Source organism: Porites lutea, chromosome 3, assembly GCF_958299795.1.
Source record: "Porites lutea chromosome 3, jaPorLute2.1, whole genome shotgun sequence".
In the NCBI taxonomy this organism is placed as follows: Eukaryota; Metazoa; Cnidaria; class Anthozoa; order Scleractinia; family Poritidae; genus Porites; species Porites lutea.
This window is the reverse complement of record NC_133203.1, coordinates 12,995,715-13,008,329: the sequence shown is the minus strand read 5'-3', so window position 1 is coordinate 13,008,329 and position 12,615 is coordinate 12,995,715.

The window sequence follows — 12,615 nt, the reverse complement described above, 5'->3', positions numbered from 1 at the left end:
AGGGTAGTTCTTTCGGATGTTTCACTGCCCTTTTCTAATAGTAACCACCTGTTCGTTAAGAATTCCCCTTTCATCAATCATTAAAAAATTATGTAATTCTCTAAACTATTAAAAGCTCACGCTCTAACATTGAATAACTCTAATATTTCGCTACTCTACGCTCCTTTTAATTCTCTCACGTGCACTAAAAGAAAAATCAGCAAACCTACTAACCTTATGATCTATGCGACATCATGCCAGAGGGTCTTCGACCAGCAGAAGACTGAGCCCTTGCAGCAACTTTACGTCGAGTTATAAAGCCTTCCAGCTGTTAACACTTTAAACTGTGACTATAAGCTTTTTCTCCACGGAATTTCGCTCAGGATAGGCAACTTTGATTGATGACTTTGATGAATTAGAAGCCGCGAAAGCCAAACTCTGGAGTGACGCTCGATTACAAACAGCGAAAGACTGACCATGACATTCCTCAAAACCATGCAGTTGAGTGCAAGTTTCTGCAACTTTACGGGGCGTGATCCAGCCTTCCAGCGGTGAACACTTTAAACTGTGGCCATCGGCGTTTTCCCCATTCTATTACGCTTAGGAAATTATATTTTGATTGATGACTTCTCTAAATCAGAGGCCGCAAAAGCCGCAAAACGTTAACGACACTCGTTTTGAAACATCGCAAGACTCGCCATGACATTCATCGCAGCTGCATGACATTTATCGTTAAAATAATACTAAAACTTCTTTGTTTGGTCATGACATTCGCTTGAAAGGCCGGCTATATACCTTCTTAATATTCTCGGCATTCAAGATACATAATTCCGTTAGCCTGTGGGTAAAAATAACGAGGAAACCAAATAGCATCGGGCGTCCATCTTTGTGCTTCGCGCGAAAACAGAGCAGCAACTCTGCAACCGGATGTGATGTCATAAATCGGTGGATCATAGGTACACGAAATTTCGCTAAGTCGTGGGCCCCCCCCCTGAACTAAATTTAATAATATTTTTTACAGAATTATTTTAAATACAAAAAGAATTCACAACTCCTTTTGAAGAAACCTCCCCGCAAGACCTAAACAAACGCCTTCAAAAGTTTTATTTGTCGCTAAGTTAGTGAGTTAAAAATCATCATTTTTGTGCTCAATTATCTTGGCTGTTTTAGTATATACTAAAACAATTACTCACCTCAGTGTCGGTGGCTAGTATTGGATATTTACCTCGCCGCTTCGCGGCCTCGGTAAATACCTAATACTAGCCACCTCCACTTCGGTGAATAATTGTTATCTAGTCCAAATATGGCACACGAAGTACTCCATACAACTCGATACCAGCCAGGGACATAGCATGCGTACCTGGCACACTGGTCGACATGTCTTTTATCTGGACTATCTTGAACTGGCGGTAAGCTCTTACTTCTCCTTTCACAGACCACGTTTTTGTTTTACATGACAAGTCTTTATTTCCTGATAGCATATGCGAAAAACGCTGCGACCTCCAATCAACTTGATGATGCCTGCCCGGCACACACCAATCATCGTCATTATAAAGCCTACCAAGGAGCTCAAAGTTTTGAAGAAAGTTTCTGTCATTGCTTCCGAGCTGCCTCACAGTGTAGTCGGTAAGCCAAAGCGTGTAGTAATCTCCCAAATCCAGACACCATCCAGATCGTGTGGAACTGTTGCCGGGAGTGAAATACTCTAAGATATTTTCAGGGTCTCCACGACCATTACCATCGCAGTAGGTTACTTTCACTCCGGATGACGGTACTCGAGCAGGATTCAGCCACATACTGACTCCGGCATTGAAATCGAGGTAGTGAATGACACCTTTAGTATCAAAGTCTCCCTCAAACCTGAAATGATCTGAAACCAAAAAAAAAAAACAGAAAAACGTGAAAAGAAAATATAAAGATAATAAGAAATCGCACAATATTGTCCTCTTAGCTTGGAAGAAATATAACTAGTTTTTGGGTATTGAAAATAGACTTAAAAGTGGACCATCTCACAGTAATGGCAACGGATGCCCGCGAAGCAAAGTGCACTTAGTACTGAGGTTGTCTGCAAAACAAACACGGGATGAAAATCGAAGGAAACCGTTTATGGCATGAAGTTCTTCTTAATTAAAACTTCAGTGATTTCATATATTCATAGATCATAAACATTGCACTTTCTGCGAAGTAAAGACGGGAAGGATAAAAAAAAAACAGTCAAGTGACAAAGTCTCAAATCCTGTTACACTGTAGTGATGAGGAAAGTGGTAACAGTTTTACTGTTCTTACATTCTTTAGTCTGTGATGATTCGTTTCTTAGCCGTGTCGAAGCTCTGCTTTTTTGACACCGAGAAGTCCGTTTACACTCAACTTGTTGCGAATGTCTTCCCGATGTGTCATCGAATGGCTCTTCAAAATCATCCTTAGAACTTTGCAGACCGGACAATCGTCCTACGTAAAGAAATAAAAAACGCTATTTCGTTAGTAATCTTATTGATAATCTAATTGTTTTACGAATTACAATATATAAATACAAACAAAAGTGGCTACCACAATTGTTCGCTAATAACGAGGTTTCGTTAACTCGAGCCTCTAAATTTACCATTGCTTTTCTTATACTCCGTTCGTTATAAGGTAACGAGTACTTAGTTATATAGAGGTTTGTTAATATCGTTGTTCCACTGTACTAATACAACGTACTTTCCGCCAGAGGTAATGAAGAAACCATAATCACTTCCACTGCTCTTATACCCTTACGGCTGGACCTTGGATTTCGCAATGTACCGGGCAGAAATTACTTGATAAGGAAGCGAGAAATATTTTGAACAAAGTCAGCAAGTTTTCAAAATTTGGCCGAATCGCTAAGAAGTCAGTGAGTCATAAAATTGCTAGTATTTTTCATTCCGCACTCAATTTACAATGTAGTGATGAGGGAGAGAAGGAACCCCCTGATCATGACTATATTATTCTTTGTTGAGGGCTATGAAAGAGGAGACTACCCGAAAGGGTTTTCTCCAAACCACAACCCATTTTCAAGAAAAATATCCGAATGAATGCAAAGGGATACAATTCTGTGCACTGTATAATATCTGCGCTTTTGCTGTATTAATTAATATGGGACTATTTGCAAGTATGACATAAAGCGATATAAATTTTTATTTTTTTATTTTTTTATTTTCATTTTTTTTTTCTTCAACACTAACCTTCAAGTGTGTCGTTCCTTTGATCGAGCTGCCTTGAATTTTCCGGCAAGTTTGCGTCCTGTAGCGCTGTCCGCAACAGTTGCAGCTGTGCTTCTAAGTTCTCACACTTATGTAAGAGTTTGTTCACCTCCAATTCTGAACTCTGCAGTTTGGTCTTTAGCTCATTTGTCTGTGTTTCTAACGCTTCACACTTGATGGACTGTTTGCTTTTCTCTTGTTCCACAAGATCTCGCAGAGTTTTAACTTCTTCGAGTTCGGTTTCAAGTTAAGCGACTCGGTTGTCTTCTGCACCGTAATTTTTAGGGAGTTATTATAACTCCAAAAATGGAGTAAAAAGTTTAGCTACAGGATAACCCCTTTTTTGGGGTTATTTTAACTCCTAATTTAACTCCGAATTTGGGGTCATTTTTACTCCTGAAAAAGAGTTCTTTTTACTCCCAGTCTGGAGTTAAAATTACTCCGAAATGGGGTTACTTGTACTCCTTACATGGGTTGTTTTTACTCTTTTTGGAGTTAATTTAACTCTGAAAGTGGAGTAAAAATTTTAGGTACAGGATAACTCCTTTTTTGGGGGTTATTTTAACTCCTCAATATCTGGGGTCACTTTTACTCCTGAAAAAGAGTTCTTTAAACTCCTTTTTGGAGTTAAAATAACTCCACGAAAAATAACTCCACTGTAAGGAGTTAAATTAGCCCCACTAGAGGAGTTATTATAACTCCCTGAAAATTACAGTGTGCAGAGAGAAAAAAGACAAAACCCAAACAAAAAAAAACAACAACACACCGTTCCTTTTAAGGCATCTAGGTTTATAAGTTTGATAATGTCCAAGTTAAAGATTGTTCTGATTTTTACTAAAGCTGAAACCACCTATCAGGCTGCCCAGAAGGTCTCACGGGAGAGCAAGCAAAGATCATGAGGAAGGAAATGAAAACGGCGGTTGTACTTTAGTGAAGAAAAATAAAAAAAGAACTTGACTGAAGCGTGTGTTGCGAGGGCTTCTTTTTGCAGCGCATTGTAGGTGGGGTGTAACAGATAGGATGCTGGGGGAATTCCGTGTAAAGCGGAGGAGTTTAAGTGAGAGATGATAAAACATAATTCTTTGGTTTGCCTTGCAGAGCACAAGGAGGGTGGCATATAAGACACTTGAAGGTATACAAGTAGTTAAACGTGAAGGTGAGGGAGGCGTTTAAGATATCTAGGCACTTCTGTATATAGGCTGTATAGTTTCAGCGCATGTGGCGCTTAGATTAGCGTCGCGATTCCTTTAATCAGAGCTGAACTTCTCACATTTAATTTTTTCATGAATAAACGTCCTGGGTCAACTGCTTTTATTTAAGCCTCTAATTAAACTTCTTATACTCACGTAAACGTTTGTTCTCTTCAAAACGCTGCAAATTGGTTTTTAGTTCCCCTGTTTGGATTTTCAAATTTTCGAGTTCAATTTCGAGTTCTAAGAGTCTCTTGTTCTCTGCAGAGGAAATAAAATAAAAACTTTCAAGACGTTTTGTTCTTGTTAGTATATTTACAAAAGATCGACGCCCGATGGAAGGCAGTCAGATTATCTGTTGACCTGAAGCCACTAAGGCTCTTTGAAAAGGGTGCGACGGCAGATAAATCGAGTAAGAAAATGAGGCCCCTTTTACATGGGGAAATGTCATCACGGGTAGAAGAGTCACGCTACCTCGGGCGAGCCAAACGAACAAAACGTGACGACCCATTTACATGAGAAACAAGAACACATACTGGGCTGTGATGGTGGTGCCACCCTCCTAGCCGGGCCACCTTTTTAGGGAGCTTAAGCAACGACGACGGCGACGACAACGAGAGCGGCAAAGAAGCAATAGGTTTATATTAGCAAAACAACAACTATGCACGAGCATCAACCTTTTTTGTACATTTCTTAGCCTTCGTTGCACGACTACAACTTGACTGAAGTGCCTAATTTCATGTTTTTTCGAGGATGGGAACACAAGACAACAACTTTCTTTTTCTTTTCCTGAACTTTGATACACACTCGCTAAAGTCGACTCGGCTGGGGGGTTGGCCCTTGTAGCCGAAACAGGTTTTCTCCATACAAACAGGGCCTCAGAAACAGAAAAATTATGGCTTTATCAAGCCTACAGGAGAAGAGCCACCTCATAGAGCCAGGAGCCCGTAACCCAAGGCTCACAACTAAGGAATTTAAACTTGCTTCTTGTTGTAACTTTGTTTCAGATAGTCACATAATTGCCTAATATTTAGTTGGCCTTCTTTCAAAAGTAAGCAGGCCAGAAATGGTTGTTTCCTTTGCAGTCCCTCAACAAGATTTGGAAAAGCTTCCGGTGCTCTTCTCATCAGCGTAAAGATTAAATCCTCATTTACGTCCTTACGTCCATTCCCTCATGGTTCACCTTGTTTTCTTGCGGCAAAGTCTGGAATTAAGAGAGGGGAAAATGCAGGAGTTCAAACTGAAATGGTACAACATGCAGGTAACCAACTCTGCAGAAATAGGGGTGACTTCTTTGCGAGCATTCGCGAGCATGCGAGCTCTGCGATTTTTTTGCGAGCACGAGCCGAGACTGAAAAATTTGTTTTGCGAGCAGCGAGCAGTTTAGAGAGTACAACCTCGCGAGCAGCGAGCACTTCTATTATTTTCCGCTGGCAGCAATCCATATGGAAATCCTTTTCTTTAAAATAGAACAGAAAATATTTTAAAAAGACGATGTGATACTCATCACTAAGTTCGAAGAGATCACTGGACCCTTTATTTTAGGAAAACTTGCACAAAACCTTAATTGTCTAATATTCAAGTACGAGTTCAGCGCTCAGGCAGAGAAACATCTTGTGATTGGAACAGTTTCGGAAGTGCAGTTCACAGACGAAGATTTTCATATCGACTTAAACCAAGAGCTCTACGAAGAATGTCTCGAGCGCACAAGGGGAGTTGAAGAAAGGGACATGACTGATGTGGATGAAGAAGAACTTAAAGAGAAACAAGATCTTCGTGTCAGAACAACCTCTTCTGGAAGAATCCTAAAGCTTCCAAACCGTCTTTATTGAAAACACGGCCTAATTAAAGCCCGGTGAGTAGAGCGGTAGAGAAACTAAGAAGAACTCAAGGTAACAATATCTTCTCTTTTTAACCAGCTAGATTTATTTAGCTAAATTTATTATTTGTTGTTGTCATTTATCGCGCGCATTTCAATTCCACTGAACTTGATATCCATGTTTATAGGAATTAAGCGCCATCCAGAATTACATTTACTTTAATCCAAAGAAGGATCCACAAAATCTCGAGCAATACTGACAAGAAAGCGAGCATGCGAGCAACTGCAAAAATTTGGGGAGCACGAGCAAGCGAGCACTCGTTTAAATTTTGCGAGTAAATTGTGCAAAGGTAAAATTTTGCGAGCAGTGAAAAATTTTAGTGGACCATTCATCACCCCTAGAAATGAGTGAATCCGGTTAGTCAAAAGACCTTTTTAAACATTAGCAGCTCAATAAGGCTTGACTTCGCGTGATCATGAACATCATGTCGTGATTTATCCAGATCAAATCTAGTTTACTTTTTAATAAATTCTCGATGTTAATTTATAGTTAACTTCTAATTAAGTACTTTATTCTAAATTTCACTATTTGGTAGACACATATTTTAAAAAAGGGAAAAATAATTCGGCAATACTTTTTCATGTATTTTTTTTCAACAGTATGGAATGAGAACCTTAGAGCCTGTTTACAAGGAGAGACGGTTACCCTTGTGCTAGGGTTACCCTTGCAGGTAAGCGGGTTAAAGTTAGCTCTGATTTACAAGGAAATTTCACAGGTAAGGGTTACCCTATCACCCGGGTCAACTTTACAAGCTTTGCTGACGCGTTTCGTCATGCCTGACATTCTTTGTAACGTCAGGAAAAATTGAAATAATTTTGTTTCCTATGGAAAACACGTTAAATTCACGAAAAAAAGGAAAATATTATCATCATAGACAGAAAATAACTTGTTATGATTCAGATGAATATAATTAAGCTTAGAAATTGGATAATACCGTTCAAATTGGTACGATTACTGGTCACGCATGACGGCGGAAAGTTAACCCGGGTAGGCGAGTTATCCCTAGCTAAGCGTTTGCAAGACAGGTAGGTTAACCCTCTTGCTAGGGTAATCCTAGCACTCAGGTAGGGTTACCCTCTTGCTAGGGTAACCCTTTCACCGGCGAAAAATGTCTGATTGGTCGACGGGCGACCACGTGACATTGCCAAATTCAAAATGGCGGCAATACCTCCATCGTTTGTTTAGTCCAGTGGAAAGAAGATTAATTGCGCCTTAATATGAGTTGCAAATGCTATACGGATTTTTTTAGCATAGCCTAGACTTTTTATTATCCTTTTTCACCTATTCCTGGAGATTCGTTCCCTGCGATGCTTGCGTTTTGGCCATTTTACCAGATTCAACTTTGGACTTTTTTAAGCGATCACCACTCTTCACGATCACGAAGGACAAAATTTCTGAAAAAAGCCGGGTCACTAGAAAGAACGGCCTTTGTTCACAGCTCAATGCAGCGGAGAAATAAGACACTATATGGGTCCTTTGAAATTGCTCAGAGACCTGGAAGTTATTTTATTATTTTTTTTACCGAAAAGATAAAGCAAAATTGTTTTCTCCAGCAAGACTTTCTAATTTATAAAAAAAAGCTTGAATATGAGCTAATTGAACTTTAGTGTCTGCATTCATGTTCTTTTCATTGTGAACGGGTGCAATTTGATTATCAAAACTTTAAAGCCGTCTATGACCGCGGGCAGGGTTTTTTTTCTTTTTTCCTTTTAATGGTTACTGTGCTTGATCTGAATAAGAGAAAGAAAATTTTAAAATTAGGGGAATACTATACATAAAAGATGAGAACTTTGATTGCAAATATGTTAGTTGAAAAAAAAAATACTGATTATGTCTTTTTAGTACATAGGTTAGAAAAGAGATGCGTAGTGCTACAAAGGAGTAAAAACCCAGATCTTTCCATTCATAAATTTTATTGACACTGTCAGGGACATATGCTTTCCTAGAGTACACATTTGTTCGTCAAAAATCTTGTTTGTGAGGCTGCACTTTGTTTGATTCAGGATCAATCATCTTTTCTGAAGAGAAATAAACAATAGGTACGTTAACATCAGATACTTCAACACTGCCTTAACCAACAACTAAGAAGAAACTGAACTTCATATCAAAAAAACAAAGTGAAAACTACTTCACTGTGAAACAACAACCCCTTCAAATATATATCACTTTAAATTCATGCAAAATGTAGACCTGATGATTAGTTTATAGGAATAGAAACAAAAGATAATTACAATGAAACTATAAAGTTTGAATGATGAGTGTTCTCTCATAATTCTGACAGAAGATCAAAATTGGAAACTGTATATCCTACACAACTGCATTCATCAACATAATCCAACTAAAATTTCGATAAGACTCAAAGTTTACTCCAAACTTCAAACTATACTGTAAGTTTAATTTGTGATGATTATCTTTTTCTTGGAAAGAGGTTTTGAATAGTTAATAGCATGTTAGCTCTATCATTCACTCATAAGAGGGGGGCGTAAGGGGGGTCCGAAAACCGCAAAACCGCACAGAAATACGCCAAAAAACCGCAAACCGCATCGGATTTTTTCCCGAATCCCGAAACCGTGCGTAAATGTAGGCCATAATATGAAAGCTGACGTCAGCAAGACTTATGATATATTCTGATAACATTGTGCGTTAGTATTAAACATATCATCATAACGCTAACGATATATTGTACTACACTATTATAATCTATTTACTACTAACCAAATGCCAAGTATGCTGGTCATTGACTTAAACGAGTATTGATATCTCCCTTGACTTTGAAAAACTCTGTCACTGATCCTGTACGTCTTACATTGGGTGACTGATTACTTTGGACGACCCTGTGCTAGTTGTGGAACGCGGAATAAATGTTTCTTCTGGAATTGTGACCTTCTTGTCTCGTAAAGAGTTCACGTTCAGTGGAGAAGACGAGTGTTAAAACGTACAGCTCTTCTGAAATTCTCCCCTTCCTTTCCTTCTTCATAGAAGATTGCCACGCAATTAATTATTACGTCCTCTTCGCTTTCAGTTGCGACCTCGACGACCTCAGTTGCCATTGTCGCGCATTGAATCAAGGAGAACACGAGGCTGTACGGCTGTACGAGCTAACATCCGGCATAGAATTTCACGAAGTGGACGCATCATTGGCCAAAACGGTTAATCACATTAAGTATTAACTGGAAAAGACCGTAATTGCAAACCACAGAGTTAAATTGTAAGCTGATATAATGAACTCTGATGCGTTGTACAACAAAACACTTGGCTCGCGCTTGCAAAACAACCGGATGCCGACCGTTCTAAAAAGTGTTATCACCGCAGACACTTTTTTTCCCCGAAAACCGCGACTTAAAGGTTGTAATAACCGCAAACCGCTTAGTGCTGTGAAACCGCAATACCGCGAGTTAAAATAAAAATTACCGCAAAACCGCACCAAAAATAACGCAAAACCGCATCACCGCAAACCCTTACGCCCCCCTCTCATAACTTTGCTCCACAAAAATTAAGCCAAAAACGATGGACAGAAAAACGAGAGCATTCACAGGAAGATTACCCTGTTCATTTCTTCCAGGATCCAGTTTTCAAGCAAAGAAGCACCCCCTACAGAAAGCCTTGTGTGCAAAAATTTAGTGCCAAAAAATTGTACACGGGGGAAATAATGTCCGTAAGTGCGGTTCCTAACGAAGAAAGTAACAAGTAACTCGTTGTGTGGATAATCCCAAGCCAAATTTATGAGCAAAATAATCTAAACTTCGATCCTTCAATTATAAAATTGCAAGCCTAAATGTACACCAGCTGTGCACATTGTAAACAAAATTTTATTTAAAAATCAAAATGTTGCTGGACCTATCGAACTGTAGCTCCAAGACAGTCTAAGCGTTTTAATGACTGAAACCACTCTCACATTTCCTCATTCGACAGTTCGGATAAAACTCAAATTTCTGTCACATACAAAGCTGTAATAATGTGTAACAACAATGAAATCTGCATCGATCGACAACATCACCTTTCGAACTGCGCACTTTAGAAAACTGCCGCAACCCGGCCGCTTTCGATCCACTAGCCACAAGACAATTTACAAAGCAAGAAAATGGCTAAGAATATTTCTTTACCTTCTTTATAATATAGACCGTACATTGAGGGAAAAGAGACCATCATGCGTTCTCCTGTGGATGTTGTGAAGCAAGTTGCCTTAACTCTATATTACTTGACTGAGCGACGAAGGTCGACTTCGAAAAACAGCCAATGCTTTTGGAGTTTCAAGACAGGTAACTTCTAAAATAATACGTAAAGTATATATGCAAAGCCACCATTTTACACCTTGGAAATAAGTATATACATCTGCCAAAAACTGAAAATGAAGTAATAGATCTAGTGAAACACTTCAATAGAACACATGGCTTCCCTCAGTGTTTGGGTGCAATAGATGGCACACACATCGAAATAAAACAACCAACGGCCAACTCTACCGATTACATCAATAGAAAGGGACGATATTCTTTGAACGTTGAAGACACCTGTGATTATAAATTCGACTTCATGGATGTTGTGGTGAAATGGCCTGGGAGTGTACATGATGCCAGGGTCTTCTCTAAGTCAAATATAAACTGTTTCTTAAAGGATGGGACAATACCTGCATGTAAACGAGTATTGGTCCCTGATCAAGATGCCATTCCTGTGTTTTTGCTAGGGGACCTAGCATACCCCCTCATGCCGTATGTTATGAAAGAGCGTAGTTACTAAAACAAGGAATGACCTACAATGACCTACAATGATCTACAATGACCTACAATGATCTACAATGATCTACAATGAGCTACTATGACCGAACGTGTAATCCCTGTAATGAGCTAAAATGAAGATTTTAGAAAAAGACAAAAAAAAAAGATCAGGGGACGTGTGTCGTAGTTACTAAAACAAGGAATAACCTGCAATGACCTACAATGGCCTACAATGACCTACAATGGTCTACCATGAGCTACTACAAGCTACAATGAGTTAAAATAAGCTCTACAATGAGCTACAAAATGACAGACACTGATGTTTGTCGTGTGTCACGCTTGGACGTCACACTAGGCTTATAGTATTAACAGTCCGGAATATCCCTAAATTTAAGGACAGGGCCAACTGGTCATGCGACACTTTTCAACCAATGAGAAGGCGCGCTTGTGTTTATCAACAAACAAATAAAAACATCGCCCCAGTGATCAAAAATTTTCAAAACAACGGACGGAGTCGGACAGAAACAGTCATCGTTTCGGGGCTCTCAGGCATATTTTTAAGACTTTCCATGAGGCATACACAATTTTTTAAGTGGACAGCGTATCGGAAGCCGTATTGGAAGTGTCTCGTGAAATATTCAGCACATTTTGTGTCATTTCTTCTTTTATCTTTTAAAAAACGAGATGTATAGGCGAGATTTTAGTCGGTTTTCAAGGTAGGTGAACATTAGTATCTATTATTTTTTCGATTCACAGATTTTTTACGAAGTTCTAGATATTTTTTCTCGATTGTCATATCGATTAACTTTTGTCATGTTGAATGTGGAGATGGTAGACCACCTAGAATTTTGGAAGAAAATTTTTGAATTCCGAGGTCCAAAAAACGTACGTTTTCCACTCCCGGGCTTCTCACAGAGCCGTGTTATTACTTTTTTTCGCATTAGTACGAGCCTTTGCCTTTTTTCTTTTCAAGGCCAAAACAACTTTATTAGTCTTATGGATCTGATGGCTATTCACATCCAACATCTCGCCTCACTTTGCCGAATTTGCGGAGATGAAATTGAAGATCATAAGCGCAAGGTAGATACTAACCGCTTTGTTTCTGAAATTCACTAATCTGGAAAGATTTAATGTTGTTGGATTCTCCAAATGTTCATCCACCGCTAAAAAACAATCAAAGAAACAATGCAAATCTCAATTATAAATGATGTATTTCGCAACTCATTGAACATGCACTGATTATCTGGGATAAAATTAAAACATTGCAGGTACTACAGCAAGCAAAGAAAGCACCAGAGAGCACCAGATGCGTGAAGTAAACGCGAAACAACACAAAAAAACAAACAAGAAAAGTTAATAAATTTGAACTACTTTCTATTCTTGTTATGATGACTGGTTCTTTGATTCTTGTCCTGTAGAAGTTAATGGGTAGTATAATCCTGTTTTGTACGATCTCAACAAATTTTCACACTCTCTTTAACGCTATTTTTAAACGGGACCAGTTTGCTTCTATCAAAAATCTTGCAAGCCATGCCAGTGAAACCACGACCTCTGCGATCGGTCCGGAATCAATTCGAACACCCCAATGATTCCTTGCAATGACTAATGCTCTTATTCTATTACATGAAATGTTTTC